This window comes from Manacus candei, unplaced genomic scaffold (genome assembly GCF_025592945.1).
Source record: "Manacus candei isolate 608988 ecotype Guabito, Panama unplaced genomic scaffold, ASM2559294v1 h1tg000014l, whole genome shotgun sequence".
Lineage (NCBI taxonomy): Eukaryota > Metazoa > Chordata > Aves > Passeriformes > Pipridae > Manacus > Manacus candei.
In genome coordinates this window covers 83,043,897-83,066,337 of record NW_026138062.1, presented here as the reverse complement: position 1 = coordinate 83,066,337, position 22,441 = coordinate 83,043,897, and the positions used below count along the sequence as shown (strand labels likewise).

At 53.9% G+C, this 22,441-nt stretch overlaps 2 long non-coding RNA genes across 2 annotated transcripts; both read right to left on the bottom strand.

Annotated features, from left to right (window-relative positions):
* Window positions 1-2,414: 2,414 nt before the first annotated feature.
* On the bottom strand, window positions 2,415-6,162 carry LOC127467799 (uncharacterized). The gene is made up of 3 exons (XR_007903314.1): window positions 5,434-6,162; window positions 3,354-5,261; window positions 2,415-2,852 (listed from the first exon to the last, which is right to left on the bottom strand). It is a non-coding gene; the product is annotated as an uncharacterized LOC127467799 (long non-coding RNA).
* An 11,823-nt stretch (window positions 6,163-17,985) lies between these two features.
* LOC127467800 (uncharacterized) lies at window positions 17,986-21,733 on the bottom strand. The gene is made up of 3 exons (XR_007903315.1): window positions 21,302-21,733; window positions 18,925-20,832; window positions 17,986-18,423 (listed from the first exon to the last, which is right to left on the bottom strand). It is a non-coding gene; the product is annotated as an uncharacterized LOC127467800 (long non-coding RNA).
* Between the last annotated feature and the right edge of the window lie 708 nt (window positions 21,734-22,441).

Below are 22,441 nucleotides of genomic sequence, written 5' to 3'. Positions count from 1 at the left end.
CACAAAAAGCAGAAAACCTCTTCAGAGAGTTAGGAGATGGAGTCAGTTTGGATTAATGGGAAGAACATCTCTGGAGACAAAATAAAGCAGAGAAAATAACCCCATCCTCAACAACAGAGCTGCCTCCCCACTGCCTGCCCCTGGACACTTGCTCTGGGGGTGACAGAGCCTGAAGTCTCCTGCCTAGTCCTGGGCAATACTTCCTGGGGACCACAGCACCACTGAGTTCCTAAAAATATCACAGGTTGGGCAGGTGCTTGGATTTTGTCTGGATTAACTCCCCTTCTTCCTTTCCAGGTGCTGCCCTACTCATTGTAATGGTGCTTGTACTCCCTGAGCCATTCCCTCCCCCATCCAACCATCCCTTGTGCCCTCTCTGACAAGGACAGTGGGTCCAGGTGTTCTGCCACGCTCCCAGGGCACAGGGGGGGACTGTGGAGCCACCCTCGAGGGGGGAAACGTGCCCTGCCTGCCCTGCCCAGGGAAAGGGAACTGCCCCAGTGCTCCCCAGCACAAGGCACCCTTGGAAATATCCACTGCAATGGGACACTCAGGGACAGCAACAAGCACTGCACGAGGCTGCTCTGGCACAGGACCAATTTTAGCCTCAGCTTTTCTCTGGACCACTTCACTTTGTTTGCCACCTCATCCTGCAGTCAGAACTTGCTGTCCTTGCAACCTTTCAGGGTGACCAAAAATGAGAGAGGCCTCTGCTCCAGCACCCACAAGGGCCTGATCCATCTGACAGGATCCATTTTTCCAGGGAATTCAAAGCTCCACCTGAGGACTAGGGTCTTTTCTCACCCATCCCTGTGCTGCAGCTTGGCCTCCATCTCACTGTGCTTTCAGTTCCCTCCATGGTTGAACACTGGCAGCCCTGGCCCTGGGCGGAGCTCGGCATCCTGATCCCATCCCTCCTGGCCCCCGGAACCGCTGACTCAGCAATGGGGGGCCCTCCATTGCCAAGGGCACGGGCCCGTCGGGGCTCACGGGGGGAGCAGGAGGGCGAAGGCTCCAGCCCTGCTGCTACAACCTTCCACCACTACAGCCAACAGAGGAGCCTCTCCAGCCCTGCCTCCCAAGGCATCCTCAACAAACCCAGCCCAGCTCCACAGGACAAACTGCTCCCTGTCTGCCCAGGCCAGTCTAATCCCAGAGGCTCCCAGGGTCATGCAAAACAACTGCCCAGGAGATCAGAGACCCCAGTCCATCTCTTCCTAGCACAGGTTTGGGTTAGTTTGGCAAACAGACCAACTGAGGAATTCCCCAATGTTTTCCCAGTTTGACCCCTGTCACACCAATCACCTTAACACTGCCAGTCCATAATTCTCCCTCTCTTGGGTTAAGGACTGAGCAAGTTGGACCTGTGTCTGAGCAGGACATGTGCAAACCAAATGCTGGGGACTGGAACACACACCTGGCACTCCTGCAGCTCTCACAGTCACATTCCAGAGAAAACAGCCAATTGCACCCTCACTGCTCATTTCTTAATCCCAATCCCACACTTGTTTGGCACTTGGAGCACCGCTTTTAGAACCCAATTACAGCCCATTAGAGAGCTCCCTGTCTAGCAGGGACAGGGACCCCTGGGATACTCTCAGCAATGCCTGAATCCATGGCAGGGACCTTGCTTTGAGCTCCCCAGGGCCGGGCACCCCGAGGATCTCCCCGAATAATCCTTTCGGTGCGCGCTGGAGTCCTCGGGGTGCCCCAACCCGGGGGGCACCAACAGCACTGTCCCTCCAGGGGGCCAATTTGGTCCTAAACTGCAGGGGGATCTTGCCTGTGTCCCAGACTGGTCCGGAGATCTGAGGCCCTTCCCGAGAAAATCTCGGTGCCGGCGTGAAGGGCCAGAGATCCCTTGGAGCCACGGGAGAGCAGGCACAGAGTCCCTCCTGGGGGGCAATTTGCCTGCCTGAAAACAGCTCTTCAAAGGAGCCTCTAAGACTCAGCTGGTGACTTTTAGAAGCCAGGCATTCCTTGCTTACAACACCCTGCCATGATCCCAGCCCCACGGGGGTCCTGGCAATCCGCTCCCAAAGGGCACACGGAGGGGTCTCCACTGCAGCTGATGGGAGGGGTCAGCATTACAGGAGGGCTCATTTTCCTTCCCTGCATTCCTGTTCCACATTCAGGACATTTCCCAACACTTATCACCATACACAACTACCCTTAGAAGGTTTCCAAGGGGCTTCACCGAGGGCCTTCCCAGGTCTGCTCTGTCTGGAGCCCTCCAAGTCCTCAGTGCCTGCCTGAGGAACCTCAACACAACTCACCTGCTTACACAGCAACTTGGTGCTGCTTGCCTGCTGCCTCACTTCCCTTCTTCCTTCTTTCTTCACCTCCCTTGCTTGGTCCCTTTCAATCCCTGGGCTCAGCTCTGTGCACTTTCCAGGCTCCATCCCACTGCAAAAAGGATTAGCCCTTGTTACATCTCAACACTCAGAGAGCATTCCCCCTTTTTTCTTAACACTGGGCCATCAGGCCAGGGTCTCATTATTTAAAGCACAGTTTGACTCCTCAGTGACAACAACAGCTACAGCCCTGAATCCTAACACAGGCTGAGACACAAACACGGATGGGAACTCTTAAGGATCCACTTTGTCCTGCTCACCAATCAAAAGGAGCTTTCTGAACTCAAGAATAACAGACCCCAGGTCCTTTTACTGCAACTTTACCTGCTATAAATGTGACCCACCAGACCTGCAAAGGCCCTTCCCACTTCACCTGCAGGGCTGGCAGTGCCACCACTGGACACGGCCCCAGTGGCCGGGCAGGAACGGAGGGGCTGGGGCGTCCAATCCATCGGCCCAGGCGGCACCAGGAGTTCCTGCAGTTCCTGAGGGGAGAGCCTCAAGCCAACAAAGGATTAGGAAGAATATTTTAAACTTCAATGTGTCTATCTCCTGGAATATGGGGACTTTGATAAGTCCTACTGGTGCAACAAGGACACACTCAAGGCTATCTATTAAAAGGATCTACCAGCACTCAAAAGCTATCACTGTCCTTCTGTCAGGGGGAACGCAGCAAACTCTCTTTGCCAGGAGCCTCCAGGAGGACTTCCAGCTTTTGGGGCTCCCTTTTAACCATTTTTCCCATAACTGGAGCTGGGACTATCACCTGCCCTACAGGGGGAACAGCCCACAAAGTTCACCATCAGGGATGCCATTAACTGAAAGTCCCTTCTCAGGGGGGTCACTGCACACCTTGGCCTTTGTTTGCCCTCCCCACCAAAGATGCTTCCAACAGTTCTGACACATCTGGCAGACCCAGAGCTCTCCTCAGGGAATGCTTCAGCTGCTTAAAGGCTGCCCTTGCACCATCTATTCAAAAAGTCGCCATAACAGTCTTACCACACATCCCGAGGGAGCAATGCAGAGTCCAGCCCGTCCCACCATTCCCAGCAAGGCAGTTCATGGGCTGTCTGGGGCTCAGGGAGGAGTCACGGGGCTTCTCTTCTTCCTGCCTGCTTGCCCCATTTTCTCCTGCAAAAGCAAAGCTTTCTTGGCTTTCCTTGCTCAAGGAGATGCAAAGGCCATCTTTTAAATCCAATACTGGAAACTCCTCCAGGTTGTCATTCAAGGTGCTTCTCTCAGGTCCTGCACTAATCAATCATCTTGTCCACTGGTTTTCTTGGCAGGTTCTTGCATTCACGTCCTACAAGCAAACCAGGAGGAGCCAATTTAGCTGTTCCTGCAACCAATCCAGTCTGGCATTCTGATTTTAAAGGATACTGGGTTGGCCTTACCCATAGAGATCCCACATCAGGGGTAATACCTACAGGTTCTGCCCTCTTCCACTCTCCTGCAGCTCCACTGGCCCACACCACAGGAACAACTGCAGCTGCCACTTCAGTCAGGGCCTTGCTGCTGACAGGAGTTATTCCCTGCACAACAAGAGCTGCTGCTTGGACACATTTAGTTTCAGCAATTACAGTGTCAAGAGCCCCAGTTTTCAATTCCATTTCTGCCTCAACTTTTCCAGCCCATCACTTCCTAGCAGAGGTTTGGGTGAGTTTGGCAAAAACACAAACTGAGGAATTCCCCAATGTTTTCCCAGTTTGACCCCTGTCACACCAATCACCTTAACACTGCCAGTCCATAATTCTCATTCTGCTGTGTTCAGGACTGAGGAAATTGTACTTGTGTCTGAGCAGGACATGTGCAAACCAAATGCTGGGGACTGGAACACACACCTGGCACTCCTGCAGCTCTCACAGTCACATTCCAGAGAAAACAGCCAATTGCACCCTCACTGCTCATTTCTTAATCCCAATCCCACACTTGTTTGGCACTTGGAGCACCGCTTTTAGAACCCAATTACAGCCCATTAGAGAGCTCCCTGTCTAGCAGGGACAGGGACCCCTGGGATACTCTCAGCAATGCCTGAATCCATGGCAGGGACCTTGCTTTGAGCTCCCCAGGGCCGGGCACCCCGAGGATCTCCCCGAATAATCCTTTCGGTGCGCGCTGGAGTCCTCGGGGTGCCCCAACCCGGGGGGCACCAACAGCACTGTCCCTCCAGGGGGCCAATTTGGTCCCAAAATGCAGGGGGATCTTGCCTGTGTCCCAGACTGGTCCGGGGATCTGAGGCCCTTCCCGAGAAAATCTCGGTGCCGGCGTGAAGGGCCAGAGATCCCTTGGAGCCACGGGAGAGCAGGCACAGAGTCCCTCCTGGGGGGCAATTTGCCTGCCTGAAAACAGCTCTTCAAAGGAGCCTCTAAGACTCAGCTGGTGACTTTTAGAAGCCAGGCATTCCTATACACTGTGAGATATTTTAAGGCTTATCTGACTGAAAAGCATAAAGCTTTTATCATGGACACCTGACCTCCCACAGACAGCTCCTTTCCCCTTTCAGTACAAAATTATTTTCATGGAATCACTCAATAGGAAGTGCCCAGGAACCCCAGACTGTTCTTTCCAGAACAGAAAATAAACAGAAGAACGGAGTTTTGCACAAGTGTAACATACTCCAGAACAGACCTGACTTTAGTTTTACCCTTTGTGTTCAAATATTCCATAGAAAAGCTCCAGCAGGAGAGCTGGTACATTCCCAAGAGTATCCTGGAAGTCCCTTTCACGAGGGCTGGAGGAAAATCGCAGTTGTATGAGTCCCTTGTGCCTGCAGATGCCTGGGGATCCTCTCCATCCACCTCGTGCTCTCCCAACAGCAGAAAGGGTGCTGAGACAGGAGGAAGGAAACCTTTAGCATAAAGCTGGGGAGGAATATAAAGCTTCCTTTCCTGGGGAGCTTTGCGAAGTCTGCAACGAGAAAGGGAAAATTTGCATCTCCTTTGGTACACGTGTCAACAGAGACTGAGACTTTTTGCCTTTTTCAGACAACCGTGCCCCTTTTGGCTCCCTGGCAGCTCCAATGGCACCAGAACCCCCCTTCCTGCACACCCACGGCTGTCACACACAGGCACCCACACACCTTTGCTCCAGCCCACACGTGGCCAACATCTCCCCACCCTAGACATCCCAAGGTCAGTAGTTTTGCTAGAGAGCACAGCAACCCCCCTGTCCTCGCAAACTGCCTCCCTGCAAAAAAGGAATCGTTTTCCTGGACATTTCTCCCACAGTCAAGGTCTTTTCAAACTGCTGTCGTGCCACCAAACCTGCTCAGGGTCCCTCCCGGCTTCTGCCTGTCCTTGCATTTAAAGGCATAGGCACATTCTATCTTCCAACAGCAAACCCAGCTCCTCACGGGCAGTAGAAGCCCTGCTCTTACCTGGACAGACTGCCGGGCTCGGCACAGCTGTGGCTCATGGAGCAGCTTCCCAAGGCCGTTCTCTCTCCCAGCAGGAAGCACAACTCGCCTCCACACCAGGGGAAACCACGAGCGAGGCTGCAAATGGACACAGAACGAGCAAAAAGCATTAACGCAGCACCAAAAAACCAAGTTAAAGCAGTCTTTGCCTCATAACCCTGCACGGGGAAAGGGTTTGGGATCCCAAAGCAAACCCTCAGACACCCAGAGAGCACAGGACCCACAGCCATGCCACGGCTCTCCCCGGGGGCACCCGGCAGGTAAGGGGCTTACCCGGGCCCCGCCGCCCAGCACAAGGCGCCCCTAAACGCCCCCGGCTGCCCCGGTGCACAAACCCAGCGGCCAAGGCGCTCTCCCCTCCGCAGCCCGGGCAGCAGCGGGGCCACACCCTCAGCCCCCACACACAACCGCCCCCACCTGCCCCGCCGGCCCTTTATACCGCGGGCTGGCAGCGCTGCCCAATCAGCACTCGAGCGCCTCCGCCCAATCCCAGCCCGCCTGGCCCCGCGGCCCCGCCCCGCCCGCTCAGCCCGGCCCCGGCCCTCGTTCGGCGCGGCCCCGGCCCCCGTTCCCTCCGCGCGGCTCCCGCCGCAGCCCCGGCGGGCTGAAAGCCCAGAGCCAACGGGAACTCCAGCCAGCTGCAGGCAGATGTTACTCTGTCCCAGTTTGCCAGGGGTGGGCACGAAGGGGCCCTTCCCCGTTCGGAAGTGGAAGTTGTCCCCTGTGCACAGCCCGCTCTGATCCTCGGCCTCGTGGGAGCCAATTCCCTTGTCCCAGCCCACTTCCTGCAGAGAAGAAAGGGAAAGATTGCACAGAAGGGAGACATTCTTCCCTGGGAGGGTGGGGAGGTGGCCTGGCACAGAGAAGTTGTGGCTGCCCCATCCCTGCAAGTGGCCAAGGCCAGGCTGGAGGTCTATTAGAAGGTGTCCCTGCCTGTGGCAGGGGGTGGAAGGAGATGATCCCTGAGATCCTTTCCAACCCAAACCACTCCAGGATCCCAGGATGATTCCATGCTCTCTCTCTGCATTTCTTTGGCATCATTTCCTCTCAAAAACAACATCTGCGATTTAGTTGATTGCTAAAGCCATCATTTTAAAATCATCTCAGGAATCCAAAGGGACTGGAAAACACTTCATTAAAACTGACTTATTAGGAAATGGTTTGAACCAAGAGAATTAAAATCAGGACAAGAGCCTTAAAAAAATTAAAATGAGGACAAGAGCCCAAGAGAATTAAAATCAGGAGAAATTCACGTTATTCCCCCCCCGCACACCCCGGGACAGACGGGAGGCCGCGAGTCCCGCCCTGCCGCCGGAACCGGCCCTTAACTCGAGCAGGGCGCGCTGCACCGGCACGAGAGCCACTGCGCATGCGTCGCCGGTCCCTCTCCTGCCTGCCCTTACTTACCACGTGATCGCCGGCGTCTTGCCAACGACTGCGCATGCGCCCCCCCCCACCCCGCCGCCCGACCGCCCGGCTTCGCTTTCTTACTGCGGCTCCCCCTCCACTTTTCCGGCTCCCTGGGGTTCCCTCACCCACATTTCGGGGTCCCCTTCTCACATTTTAGGGGTGATGACCCCGCAATTTACGGTTCGGGGGGGGGGGGGAGGAGAGGAAACGGGGTGCCCAAGAAGGGGTTTCTTTTTTTTTTTTTTCTCTCTTATTTCATTTTCATTTTATTTCCTTTTTAGTTTTTTTGCCTTTTTTTTTAAATTTTCTTTTTTATATTTCCTTCTTTACTTCGTTTATTTTTTATTCTCTTTATTTTTCATTTTCTCTCCCAGTGCTCCCCAGTAACACCCAGTGCTCCCCAACAACCCTCAGTAACACCCAGTGCTCCCCAGTACACCCCAGTAACACCCAGTGCTCCTCAACAACCCCCAGTAACACCCAGTGCTCCCCAAAAATTGACCCAAAACCGACCCAAATCACCCCAAAAGCTGACCCAAAACTGACCCCAAAACCTGACCCCAATCATCCCAAAAGCTGACCCAAAACTGACCCCAATCATCCCAAAAGCTGACCCAAATCACCCCAAACAATGACCCCAAACTGACCCCAAAAACTGACCCAAATCATCCCCAAAACTGACCCAAAACTCTGCATTTCTTTGGCATCATTTCCTCTCAAAAACAACATCTGCGATTTAGTTGATTGCTAAAGCCATCATTTTAAAATCATCCCAGGAATCCAAAGGGACTGGAAAACACACAGAAATCATTCCTGCACCCACCAAAGCATTAGGAATTGGAACCCGATTCCCTCATCTCTCTCCTTGTTCTTCTTGGCTGGAAAACCTGATGATCCCCACTGGCTGTTTTTAGGCTGCTTTTCTTCCACAGCTCCTTTCCTCCCGGCTGAAACCTCCTGGCATCTTCAGGCCTTATCTGGAGGGAAGCCCCTCTGAAGTATTTCCTCTCGTGGCAATTCTGTGGGATGAAGAAGTAAAAAAAGCACATCAAGAGCTCCTTCTACCCCCTTCCCTGGCAAACACCCTCCCAGCTTGTCCTTGGCAGCTCCATCCCCCCGGCAGCGGCACCCGACGCTTCGGCTCCGCTGGGAAAGGGACAGCAAGTGCAGAAGCAAGTTCAGGTCTGGGCAGGGGCTCCCTGGGGAACGGCACTTCAGTGCTTTAGTCCGTGGCCTTTCCTGCTGCCCTCCCTCCTGGAGGCAGAGGATGACCCGTCCCTTGTTTCTCCCACGCTGGCAGACCCAGGTCCTGCTCCTTTGGCCCCACTTTTCTTGGCAGACCCGGCATCATTTCCCAGGGTCCCCAGGAAACTTCTGCACTTGACCCACTGCTAAGTGCAGAGCACAGGGCGAGGGAAGGCCAAATTTCTCGGCACCCACCCCCTGGAATTTCCCTCCTCCGCAGCACGCTCCCGTTCCCGCTGTCTCTGGAGGTGCCCGCACGAGTCCTCCTTCTCCCAGCACCTCAGAGAATGTCCTTTTCACCCAGGTCCTGCTTACCGTCGTCCAACAAAACACGCTGACAACATTTTTCACGATGCCAGTGGAGAGCTATTAGAGCACACTGCACAGGGAAGCTGAGCCTGCCCCATCCCTGCAAGTGTTCCAGGCCAGGCTGGACGGGACTCGCAGCAACCGGGGACAGCGGAAGGTGTCCCTGCCCACGGAAGACAGGCTGGCCTTTGAAGGTCCCCTTCAAACCAAATCGCTCTGGGATTCCCCTCCAAAATCACTCCCAAAGAGACACAGCAACCAAAGCAGAGGGACTGCACTCCCAGCTTTTCTTACCTGCAGGCACACACAGCACAGCACGTTGGACATAAAAGCCACAGGGTTAGTCCTGCCAGAGGCGTCCGGCACACCCACGGCGACCGAAGGGAAAGAGGCAGCCTGGGAACACGGAGTAAAAGACACCTTAATTAGGACTACCCTGAGCCATAGCCAGGTCATTCCCACAGACAGCTTCACCGTCCAGTCGTCCAAAAAGCACTCACCGAGGCCTCAGGTAGGATGGTTCCTGACGCTGACCAGGTGAATACCTCCCTGGAAGCCCGCTCTGCTCCTGCCAGGCACTGGGGCTCACCCAGAGGGGCTTTGCCAAGCATCCAAGGGAAATTAAAATTACAGCCTGGGCAAAGGCGCTTCCCGCAGGACCGCTCCTGGCCAAGGCCACCGGTCCGTGCAAGTCAGACCACTGACCACCCAGGGCTGGGGATTTTCAGGGGCACGCTTCCAGCTTTTATTCTCCAGAAACTCCAGTTCTTCCTGGCACCGCTTGCCAGAAAGTCTTCCCCTGTTGGAAGAGGTCACTTAGTCTTTCGAGGGGCCAGATTGCCAAAGCCCGGCCAGTCCGTTCCCACGAGGAAAGGTAGCTTTGTCTTGTACAAGATACTGGGGGGGAGACACAAAAGTTTAATTTAAAAGAACTGCCTAGAATAGAAAGCAATTCAAACATAAGTCAGACAAGACTCGTGCAAAACTGAATTACATTGGACTTCAAAGGAGAATTCTTTCCCTCTGCACCTCAGAGAACCCCAATTTTCACCCAGGTCCCGCTTACCATTGTCACACAAAACGTGCTGACAAAATTTTTCAGGATGCCAGTGGAGAGATATCAGAGCACACTGCACAGGGAAGCTGAGCCTGCCCCATCCCTGCAAGTGTTCCAGGCCAGGCTGGACGGGACTCGCAGCAACCGGGGACAGTGGAAGGTGTCCCTGCCCACGGAAGACAGGCTGGCCTTTGAAGGTCCCCTTCAAACCAAATCGCTCTGGGATTCCCCTCCAAAATCACTCCCAAAGAGACACAGCAACCAAAGCAGAGGGACTGCACTCCCAGCTTTTCTTACCTGCAGGCACACACAGCACAGCACGTTGGACATAAAAGCCACAGGGTTAGTCCTGCCAGAGGCGTCCCACGGCGACCGAAGGGAAAGAGGCAGCCTGGGAACACGGAGTAAAAGACACCTTAATTAGGACTACCCTGAGCCATAGCCAGGTCATTCCCACAGACAGCTTCACCGTCCAGTCCCACAAAAAGCACTGACCTCCCAGGGCCTCAGTTAGGATGGCTCCTGACGCTGACACCTCCGTTTGCCCCGGGGGGTCAAGAATAACATGCCTGGGAAGAAGTCACCCCCAACAACAAAAAGGGAAAATTAGTGAAGCACGGGGTCCTCTTCTGACTAGATTGCCACCAGCATTCCAGAGCAGATGACACGACTGTTCTGTTACAGACGAGAAAAGCCTGTTCTCCCAAACAAACAGCGAGGAGATTTATGGGCACGCCTGAACATTTCCTGTGAGGAACTTTTTGTAACTAAGGAGCAGGTGCTGTCTTGAGTTGAAGGCATCAATTTGACAGACACTTAGGACAGCAAACTCTTCAGCAGAGCAATTAACTGCAGCCTATTTGAACAGCAGGGGAGAGAAAACGACAGTCGAAGGGAAGACAAGAAAAGCAGAACTGGAATCAGCAGACTTTTCTTCCATCTCTCCCGAGGAAGTCTAGTTTGTCTGTTCTAATAATTCTATGCCCTTTTCTACGTGAAACTTAGAGCAAGGCTGAAAAAACAACTAGAAAACACGGAGAGAAGCTTTTTAGAATTTCACGTGATTTTCCCAAACCGATGCCAGAAAAGCAGAACTCGGTAGAATGTACTCACCTCGAGGCCTTTGGTCTTTTCTTCCCTAAGCTTCGTCACCTGATTGAAAAAGCAGAGTAGACTCGGTATTTAGGCTCCCAACAGGAAAACTTCCCCTTCATTTCCTAAAAGAAACTACACTAATCTGCACAGCTGCAGGCGCGTCTCCAGCTGTTAAAGCCTTTCAGCTTTTCGGAGGGTGAGAATGCCCTGCTAAGGAAGGCTGAAAACTGCTCGGAGCCTGCACAGGTCCAAGAGCCCCTTGATTTTGTCTGTGTTCCAGTCCCGGGCTAAAGAAAGGGCAGAAGAAGCGCAGTTGTTCCTTGCCTCTTCCCTAAGAGGTTCGGCCAGGTGCTGGGCCAGCCCGGGCACTCCGGGGGAAGGCCGGCAGTGCCCAAGCAGCGCCGCTTTGCCAGGGGCGTCGCTTGCAAGAGCGCCGCCGAGCGCCGGGCCCTGCCTCACAGTCGCCGCCTGGCGGACACGGCCGGGAGCGGTACTGCAGCCGCGCGCCTCCCCCCCCCCCTCCCCTCCTTGGCGAGACCCGCGGCGCCTTTGGACGCGCCCAGCTTACCCCGGGGTCGATCTCCGTCGAATCTGCCGCCGTGGGTCGCTTCCGGGGGGGGAAGGCGGCGGCGCAGCCCCGATAGCATCTCCAGGGCACGGCGGGAGCGAGCGGGGCAGAAGCGGGGGCAGGGGCGGGAGCGGGAGCGGAGCGGGGCGAGAGGGCGGCGCGACGTGCGCGCCATGCGGTCCTCGCGCGCCGCGGCCCCGAGACGGGGGCTGCCGGCGCCGGTGCCTGCCGCCGCCCACGAACCTGCCGCCCGCGCCCGGCGCCGCCGAGCGCCCCGCCCTGTCCCCGCAGCGGGAAGCAGCGCGGCGAGACGGCGCTGCGGGCGCGGGGTGGGGGTCCGGGTCGCGGCGGAAGCCTCTCGCCGCCATCTTTAGTGTGGTCGTTCCGGTCCTGGCGGCGCCATCTTTACTGTGGGCTTGGCGAACTTCCGGGCCGGGGCCGCCATCTTTAGTGTGGTCGTTCCGGTCCTGGCGGCGCCATCTTTACTGTGGGCTTGGCGAACTTCCGGGCCGGGGCCGCCATCTTTAGTGTGGTCGTTCCGGTCCTGGTGGCGCCATCTTTGCTATGGGCTTGGCGGACTTCCGGGCCGGGGCCTTGGAGGACTTCCGGTCGCTCACTACTTCCGGTGACCGAAACTCCTAACCCTAACCCAAATTAGCGTCCCTCCTCGCTAATTTCTGCGCTTTCACCCCAAGAAATCTTCACGTTATTCCCCCCCCCGCACACCCCGGGACAGACGGGAGGCCGCGAGTCCCGCCCTGCCGCCGGAACCGGCCCTTAACTCGAGCAGGGAGCGCTGCACCGGCACGAGAGCCACTGCGCATGCGTCGCCGGTCCCTCTCCTGCCTGCCCTTACTTACCACGTGATCGCCGGCGTTTTGCCAACGACTGCGCATGCGCTGTTCAAAATTTTTTCAATGCAGTTCCTGTTTTCCGTCAGCAGGTGGCAGTATTTCATCTCAAATATATGTGCAATTCTTTTTCTCTGTCACCAGGGGGCACTGTTGCTATGCGATTTTTTACTTATGGCATTTTTTTTTTGTTTTATAACCGTATTTGTTCGTGTAGTTCTTTTGGGAAATCGGATAATTGGCTTGTGATTGCTGGTGGTTTGAAAATTTACTTGTGTAATTAGGCTCTTCTCCTGGTTTTAATTCTCTAGGCTCTTCTCCTAAGAGAATTAAAATCAGGAGAAGAGCCTAAAAAAAAAATGAAAATCAGGGGAAGAGCCTAAAAAAAATGAAAATCAGGAGAAGAGTCTAAAAATATAAAAATCAGGAGGAGAGCCCAAGAGAATTAAAATCAGGAGAAGAACCTAAGAGAATTAAAATCAAGAGAAGAGCCTAAAAAAATTACAATCAGGAGAAGAGCCTAAAAAAATTAAAAACAGGAGAGGAGCCTGAAAAAATTAAAATCAGGACACGGGACTAATACAATAAAAATCAGGAGAGGAGCCTAAAAAAATTAAAATCAGGAGAGGAGCCTGAAAAAATTAAAATCAGGAGAGGGGACTAAAAAAATTAAAATCAGGAGAGGGGACTAAAAAAATTAAAATCAGGAGAGGGGACTAAAAAAATTAAAATCAGGAGAGGAGCCTAAAAAATTAAAATGAGGAGAAGAGCCTAAAAAAATTAAAATCAGGAGAGGAGCCTGAAGGAATTACAATCAGGAGAGACCCAGAACTCACCCAAGTCTCCCCAAAAAACTACCAGAAACTGATTCAAATCTCCCCAAAAATGACCCAGAACTCACCCAAATCTCCCCAAAAAGTGACACAAAAACTGATCCAATTCACTCCAAAAATTGATCCAGAACTGACCCAAAACTGGCCCAAATCACCTCAAAAACTAACTCCAAATTGGCCCAAAACCTGACCTAAAAATGCAAAAAACCCCCCCCAAAACTGACCCAAAATGATACAAAATCAGCCCCAGATATGACCAGAAACTGACCCCAAAACCCCAAAACACTGACACCAAGACTCACCCAAATCTCCCCAAAAAAATGACCCAAAAGTCAGCCCAATCACCCCAAAAAATGACCAGAAACTGACCCAAAATTACCACAAAAATAAACCCAAAACTCACCCAAATCATCCCGAAAAATGACCAGAAACTGACCCAAATCTCCCCCAAAAATGACCAGAAACTCACTAAAAATAACCCCCAAAAATGATCAGAAACTGACACAAATCTCCCCAACAAATGACCCAAACTTTATTTCTTTTCTTAGCAACAAATCCCTTCCTTTGCTCCCCTCTGGCCCTGCCCACACGGCCCCAGTTCAGCTCTCAGTGAGTTCTTGCTTCTGGGCAGCGACTCCTCTGCCTCTTGCTGGGGCGGCAGCAGCTCCTGTGCCGGCAGGGAGAGGGACCCCGAGCCAGGAGAGGGACCCCGAGCCACGAGAGGGACCCCGAGCCACGAGAGGGACCCCGAGCCACGAGAGGGACCCCGAGCCAGGAGAGGGACCCCGAGCCAGGAGAGGGACCCCAGAGCCCCTACAGAGACCCCAGAGCCATTATAGGGACCCCAGAGCCACGATAGAAACCCCAGAGTCCCTACAGAGACCCCAGAGCCATTATAGGGACCCCAGAGCCACGATAGAAACCCCAGAGTCCCTACAGAGACCCCAGAGCCATTATAGGGACCCCAGAGCCCTCCAGAGCCCCTATAGAGACCCCAGAGCCCCTATAGAGACCCCAGAGCCATTACAGGGACCCCAGAGCCCTCCAGAGCCCCTTGCTGGGTCACAGCCCCTCTTCTCCCGCCCAAACCCACCTTTCTGGCTGCAGCTGCTTTTCTTCTCTGGCTCCCCCTTCCTTCCCCAGGGAGCTTTGCCTTGTTCTTTGGCCAGGCTCCAGCTGCAGCTCAAGGGCAAAGCTGCAACTACAATTCCCCCTTCGGGTTTTTCACCTGAAAAACAAAGGCTTGGGCCAAACTCTGACCAGTCACTCGCTGAACACGAGACATCAAAGAGGGCACACAGGATAAAATGCATCCAACTCTAAATCATGTTACAATGACTGTCCACCCCAATCCAGCACTGACATTAAAAACCTTCAAGCAATCAAAAAGACCTCCAAACATCCCTTAGATAGAGAAAAGCACACCAGGAACGAATGCAAAAAGAAAAATTCCAAACAATGCTCAATTAAATAACCATGGACTGATATAAAACATGTTTAGGGAACTTAAACCACTTCTTCCCATTATTCTCCATCAGAAATTACCCTTATTTAAGTTCTCCTTTTAACACTTCATTAAAACTGACTTATTAGGAAATGGTTTGAACCAAACTTCATAACTTGATGACTCCAGGGTTTGTGCTCCTTGACTTTGGCCTGAAGGGGTTTGGAACACAGGCTTTGTTCTGGAGAGCTTTTCCCCAATCTACAAACCCTTCTGCAAATGGGACTCCCTTCCCTCAGGGTTCGGTGGCCTCTGGTTTTCCTGAAGGCTGGGGGGGATCTGGGAGCCAAATCCCAAGGGATCCAGCCCAGCTCTGCACACACACACACACACATTTCCAGCTGGTCACAGTCTCACGGGGGCCACCACCACTCAGCACATTTGCACACAAACACCCCTCTGAGTTCCTGGCACTGGGTCTGATGGACCAAGAAATGATCAGTCTGGTGGTTTGCCCTCAGAGGAGTAAGATCCAATGATGCATTTCTATTTTCATGACAATATAACCTGGAAAACACAAACATATTTCTGCTTCATGTGCAATTTAAAATTCAAAGACACAGAAACATTCCTAGAGTTCAAGTCCCCAGGTTTGGTTCCAAATGTCACTCGGTCCCCCTGGGACAAGAACAGTGGCACACACGGACTCAACAGCCCTGCACAAGCCCAGGAGTGGGGGGGAAATATCCTTGAGAGCACTGCTGCATTTCAAAAAGAAGTCAGTCACATCAACTCTGTAACAAATAAAAAAGAGAAGCCAAAATAAATAACTGTAGACAGGGTATCAAGTACCTTGAGAATACCAATAAGAAAAAACTAAGAATAAAGGCATCTATTTGAAGTACAAAGAGTTTGGGAGACACCATTTGTTTGCCACAAAGCCTTTATTTTGTTGGCTCTTCTATAGTTAGAACCCAAACCTTACCCTCCCACAAAAAGCAGAAAACCTCTTCAGAGAGTTAGGAGATGGAGTCAGTTTGGATTAATGGGAAGAACATCTCTGGAGACAAAATAAAGCAGAGAAAATAACCCCATCCTCAACAACAGAGCTGCCTCCCCACTGCCTGCCCCTGGACACTTGCTCTGGGGGTGACAGAGCCTGAAGTCTCCTGCCTAGTCCTGGGCAATACTTCCTGGGGACCACAGCACCACTGAGTTCCTAAAAATATCACAGGTTGGGCAGGTGCTTGGATTTTGTCTGGATTAACTCCCCTTCTTCCTTTCCAGGTGCTGCCCTACTCATTGTAATGGTGCTTGTACTCCCTGAGCCATTCCCTCCCCCATCCAACCATCCCTTGTGCCCTCTCTGACAAGGACAGTGGGTCCAGGTGTTCTGCCACGCTCCCAGGGCACAGGGGGGGACTGTGGAGCCACCCTCGAGGGGGGAAACGTGCCCTGCCTGCCCTGCCCAGGGAAAGGGAACTGCCCCAGTGCTCCCCAGCACAAGGCACCCTTGGAAATATCCACTGCAATGGGACACTCAGGGACAGCAACAAGCACTGCACGAGGCTGCTCTGGCACAGGACCAATTTTAGCCTCAGCTTTTCTCTGGACCACTTCACTTTGTTTGCCACCTCATCCTGCAGTCAGAACTTGCTGTCCTTGCAACCTTTCAGGGTGACCAAAAATGAGAGAGGCCTCTGCTCCAGCACCCACAAGGGCCTGATCCATCTGACAGGATCCATTTTTCCAGGGAATTCAAAGCTCCACCTGAGGACTAGGGTCTTTTCTCACCCATCCCTGTGCTGCAGCTTGGCCTCCATCTCACTGTGCTTTCAGTTCCCTCCATGGTTGAACACTGGCAGCCCTGGCCCTGGGCGGAGCTCGGCATCCTGATCCCATCCCTCCTGGCCCCCGGAACCGCTGACTCAGCAATGGGGGGCCCTCCATTGCCAAGGGCACGGGCCCGTCGGGGCTCACGGGGGGAGCAGGAGGGCGAAGGCTCCAGCCCTGCTGCTACAACCTTCCACCACTACAGCCAACAGAGGAGCCTCTCCAGCCCTGCCTCCCAAGGCATCCTCAACAAACCCAGCCCAGCTCCACAGGACAAACTGCTCCCTGTCTGCCCAGGCCAGTCTAATCCCAGAGGCTCCCAGGGTCATGCAAAACAACTGCCCAGGAGATCAGAGACCCCAGTCCATCTCTTCCTAGCACAGGTTTGGGTTAGTTTGGCAAACAGACCAACTGAGGAATTCCCCAATGTTTTCCCAGTTTGACCCCTGTCACACCAATCACCTTAACACTGCCAGTCCATAATTCTCCCTCTCTTGGGTTAAGGACTGAGCAAGTTGGACCTGTGTCTGAGCAGGACATGTGCAAACCAAATGCTGGGGACTGGAACACACACCTGGCACTCCTGCAGCTCTCACAGTCACATTCCAGAGAAAACAGCCAATTGCACCCTCACTGCTCATTTCTTAATCCCAATCCCACACTTGTTTGGCACTTGGAGCACCGCTTTTAGAACCCAATTACAGCCCATTAGAGAGCTCCCTGTCTAGCAGGGACAGGGACCCCTGGGATACTCTCAGCAATGCCTGAATCCATGGCAGGGACCTTGCTTTGAGCTCCCCAGGGCCGGGCACCCCGAGGATCTCCCCGAATAATCCTTTCGGTGCGCGCTGGAGTCCTCGGGGTGCCCCAACCCGGGGGGCACCAACAGCACTGTCCCTCCAGGGGGCCAATTTGGTCCTAAACTGCAGGGGGATCTTGCCTGTGTCCCAGACTGGTCCGGAGATCTGAGGCCCTTCCCGAGAAAATCTCGGTGCCGGCGTGAAGGGCCAGAGATCCCTTGGAGCCACGGGAGAGCAGGCACAGAGTCCCTCCTGGGGGGCAATTTGCCTGCCTGAAAACAGCTCTTCAAAGGAGCCTCTAAGACTCAGCTGGTGACTTTTAGAAGCCAGGCATTCCTTGCTTACAACACCCTGCCATGATCCCAGCCCCACGGGGGTCCTGGCAATCCGCTCCCAAAGGGCACACGGAGGGGTCTCCACTGCAGCTGATGGGAGGGGTCAGCATTACAGGAGGGCTCATTTTCCTTCCCTGCATTCCTGTTCCACATTCAGGACATTTCCCAACACTTATCACCATACACAACTACCCTTAGAAGGTTTCCAAGGGGCTTCACCGAGGGCCTTCCCAGGTCTGCTCTGTCTGGAGCCCTCCAAGTCCTCAGTGCCTGCCTGAGGAACCTCAACACAACTCACCTGCTTACACAGCAACTTGGTGCTGCTTGCCTGCTGCCTCACTTCCCTTCTTCCTTCTTTCTTCACCTCCCTTGCTTGGTCCCTTTCAATCCCTGGGCTCAGCTCTGTGCACTTTCCAGGCTCCATCCCACTGCAAAAAGGATTAGCCCTTGTTACATCTCAACACTCAGAGAGCATTCCCCCTTTTTTCTTAACACTGGGCCATCAGGCCAGGGTCTCATTATTTAAAGCACAGTTTGACTCCTCAGTGACAACAACAGCTACAGCCCTGAATCCTAACACAGGCTGAGACACAAACACGGATGGGAACTCTTAAGGATCCACTTTGTCCTGCTCACCAATCAAAAGGAGCTTTCTGAACTCAAGAATAACAGACCCCAGGTCCTTTTACTGCAACTTTACCTGCTATAAATGTGACCCACCAGACCTGCAAAGGCCCTTCCCACTTCACCTGCAGGGCTGGCAGTGCCACCACTGGACACGGCCCCAGTGGCCGGGCAGGAACGGAGGGGCTGGGGCGTCCAATCCATCGGCCCAGGCGGCACCAGGAGTTCCTGCAGTTCCTGAGGGGAGAGCCTCAAGCCAACAAAGGATTAGGAAGAATATTTTAAACTTCAATGTGTCTATCTCCTGGAATATGGGGACTTTGATAAGTCCTACTGGTGCAACAAGGACACACTCAAGGCTATCTATTAAAAGGATCTACCAGCACTCAAAAGCTATCACTGTCCTTCTGTCAGGGGGAACGCAGCAAACTCTCTTTGCCAGGAGCCTCCAGGAGGACTTCCAGCTTTTGGGGCTCCCTTTTAACCATTTTTCCCATAACTGGAGCTGGGACTATCACCTGCCCTACAGGGGGAACAGCCCACAAAGTTCACCATCAGGGATGCCATTAACTGAAAGTCCCTTCTCAGGGGGGTCACTGCACACCTTGGCCTTTGTTTGCCCTCCCCACCAAAGATGCTTCCAACAGTTCTGACACATCTGGCAGACCCAGAGCTCTCCTCAGGGAATGCTTCAGCTGCTTAAAGGCTGCCCTTGCACCATCTATTCAAAAAGTCGCCATAACAGTCTTACCACACATCCCGAGGGAGCAATGCAGAGTCCAGCCCGTCCCACCATTCCCAGCAAGGCAGTTCATGGGCTGTCTGGGGCTCAGGGAGGAGTCACGGGGCTTCTCTTCTTCCTGCCTGCTTGCCCCATTTTCTCCTGCAAAAGCAAAGCTTTCTTGGCTTTCCTTGCTCAAGGAGATGCAAAGGCCATCTTTTAAATCCAATACTGGAAACTCCTCCAGGTTGTCATTCAAGGTGCTTCTCTCAGGTCCTGCACTAATCAATCATCTTGTCCACTGGTTTTCTTGGCAGGTTCTTGCATTCACGTCCTACAAGCAAACCAGGAGGAGCCAATTTAGCTGTTCCTGCAACCAATCCAGTCTGGCATTCTGATTTTAAAGGATACTGGGTTGGCCTTACCCATAGAGATCCCACATCAGGGGTAATACCTACAGGTTCTGCCCTCTTCCACTCTCCTGCAGCTCCACTGGCCCACACCACAGGAACAACTGCAGCTGCCACTTCAGTCAGGGCCTTGCTGCTGACAGGAGTTATTCCCTGCACAACAAGAGCTGCTGCTTGGACACATTTAGTTTCAGCAATTACAGTGTCAAGAGCCCCAGTTTTCAATTCCATTTCTGCCTCAACTTTTCCAGCCCATCACTTCCTAGCAGAGGTTTGGGTGAGTTTGGCAAAAACACAAACTGAGGAATTCCCCAATGTTTTCCCAGTTTGACCCCTGTCACACCAATCACCTTAACACTGCCAGTCCATAATTCTCATTCTGCTGTGTTCAGGACTGAGGAAATTGTACTTGTGTCTGAGCAGGACATGTGCAAACCAAATGCTGGGGACTGGAACACACACCTGGCACTCCTGCAGCTCTCACAGTCACATTCCAGAGAAAACAGCCAATTGCACCCTCACTGCTCATTTCTTAATCCCAATCCCACACTTGTTTGGCACTTGGAGCACCGCTTTTAGAACCCAATTACAGCCCATTAGAGAGCTCCCTGTCTAGCAGGGACAGGGACCCCTGGGATACTCTCAGCAATGCCTGAATCCATGGCAGGGACCTTGCTTTGAGCTCCCCAGGGCCGGGCACCCCGAGGATCTCCCCGAATAATCCTTTCGGTGCGCGCTGGAGTCCTCGGGGTGCCCCAACCCGGGGGGCACCAACAGCACTGTCCCTCCAGGGGGCCAATTTGGTCCTAAACTGCAGGGGGATCTTGCCTGTGTCCCAGACTGGTCCGGAGATCTGAGGCCCTTCCCGAGAAAATCTCGGTGCCGGCGTGAAGGGCCAGAGATCCCTTGGAGCCACGGGAGAGCAGGCACAGAGTCCCTCCTGGGGGGCAATTTGCCTGCCTGAAAACAGCTCTTCAAAGGAGCCTCTAAGACTCAGCTGGTGACTTTTAGAAGCCAGGCATTCCTATACACTGTGAGATATTTTAAGGCTTATCTGACTGAAAAGCATAAAGCTTTTATCATGGACACCTGACCTCCCACAGACAGCTCCTTTCCCCTTTCAGTACAAAATTATTTTCATGGAATCACTCAATAGGAAGTGCCCAGGAACCCCAGACTGTTCTTTCCAGAACAGAAAATAAACAGAAGAACGGAGTTTTGCACAAGTGTAACATACTCCAGAACAGACCTGACTTTAGTTTTACCCTTTGTGTTCAAATATTCCATAGAAAAGCTCCAGCAGGAGAGCTGGTACATTCCCAAGAGTATCCTGGAAGTCCCTTTCACGAGGGCTGGAGGAAAATCGCAGTTGTATGAGTCCCTTGTGCCTGCAGATGCCTGGGGATCCTCTCCATCCACCTCGTGCTCTCCCAACAGCAGAAAGGGTGCTGAGACAGGAGGAAGGAAACCTTTAGCATAAAGCTGGGGAGGAATATAAAGCTTCCTTTCCTGGGGAGCTTTGCGAAGTCTGCAACGAGAAAGGGAAAATTTGCATCTCCTTTGGTACACGTGTCAACAGAGACTGAGACTTTTTGCCTTTTTCAGACAACCGTGCCCCTTTTGGCTCCCTGGCAGCTCCAATGGCACCAGAACCCCCCTTCCTGCACACCCACGGCTGTCACACACAGGCACCCACACACCTTTGCTCCAGCCCACACGTGGCCAACATCTCCCCACCCTAGACATCCCAAGGTCAGTAGTTTTGCTAGAGAGCACAGCAACCCCCCTGTCCTCGCAAACTGCCTCCCTGCAAAAAAGGAATCGTTTTCCTGGACATTTCTCCCACAGTCAAGGTCTTTTCAAACTGCTGTCGTGCCACCAAACCTGCTCAGGGTCCCTCCCGGCTTCTGCCTGTCCTTGCATTTAAAGGCATAGGCACATTCTATCTTCCAACAGCAAACCCAGCTCCTCACGGGCAGTAGAAGCCCTGCTCTTACCTGGACAGACTGCCGGGCTCGGCACAGCTGTGGCTCATGGAGCAGCTTCCCAAGGCCGTTCTCTCTCCCAGCAGGAAGCACAACTCGCCTCCACACCAGGGGAAACCACGAGCGAGGCTGCAAATGGACACAGAACGAGCAAAAAGCATTAACGCAGCACCAAAAAACCAAGTTAAAGCAGTCTTTGCCTCATAACCCTGCACGGGGAAAGGGTTTGGGATCCCAAAGCAAACCCTCAGACACCCAGAGAGCACAGGACCCACAGCCATGCCACGGCTCTCCCCGGGGGCACCCGGCAGGTAAGGGGCTTACCCGGGCCCCGCCGCCCAGCACAAGGCGCCCCTAAACGCCCCCGGCTGCCCCGGTGCACAAACCCAGCGGCCAAGGCGCTCTCCCCTCCGCAGCCCGGGCAGCAGCGGGGCCACACCCTCAGCCCCCACACACAACCGCCCCCACCTGCCCCGCCGGCCCTTTATACCGCGGGCTGGCAGCGCTGCCCAATCAGCACTCGAGCGCCTCCGCCCAATCCCAGCCCGCCTGGCCCTGCGGCCCCGCCCCGCCCGCTCAGCCCGGCCCCGGCCCTCGGCGCGGCCCCGGCCCCCGTTCCCTCCGTGCGGCTCCCGCCGCAGCCCCGGCGGGCTGAAAGCCCAGAGCCAACGGGAACTCCAGCCAGCTGCAGGCAGATGTTACTCTGTCCCAGTTTGCCAGGGGTGGGCACGAAGGGGCCCTTCCCCGTTCGGAAGTGGAAGTTGTCCCCTGTGCACAGCCCGCTCTGATCCTCGGCCTCGTGGGAGCCAATTCCCTTGTCCCAGCCCACTTCCTGCAGAGAAGAAAGGGAAAGATTGCACAGAAGGGAGACATTCTTCCCTGGGAGGGTGGGGAGGTGGCCTGGCACAGAGAAGTTGTGGCTGCCCCATCCCTGCAAGTGGCCAAGGCCAGGCTGGAGGTCTATTAGAAGGTGTCCCTGCCTGTGGCAGGGGGTGGAAGGAGATGATCCCTGAGATCCTTTCCAACCCAAACCACTCCAGGATCCCAGGATGATTCCATGCTCTCTCTCTGCATTTCTTTGGCATCATTTCCTCTCAAAAACAACATCTGCGATTTAGTTGATTGCTAAAGCCATCATTTTAAAATCATCTC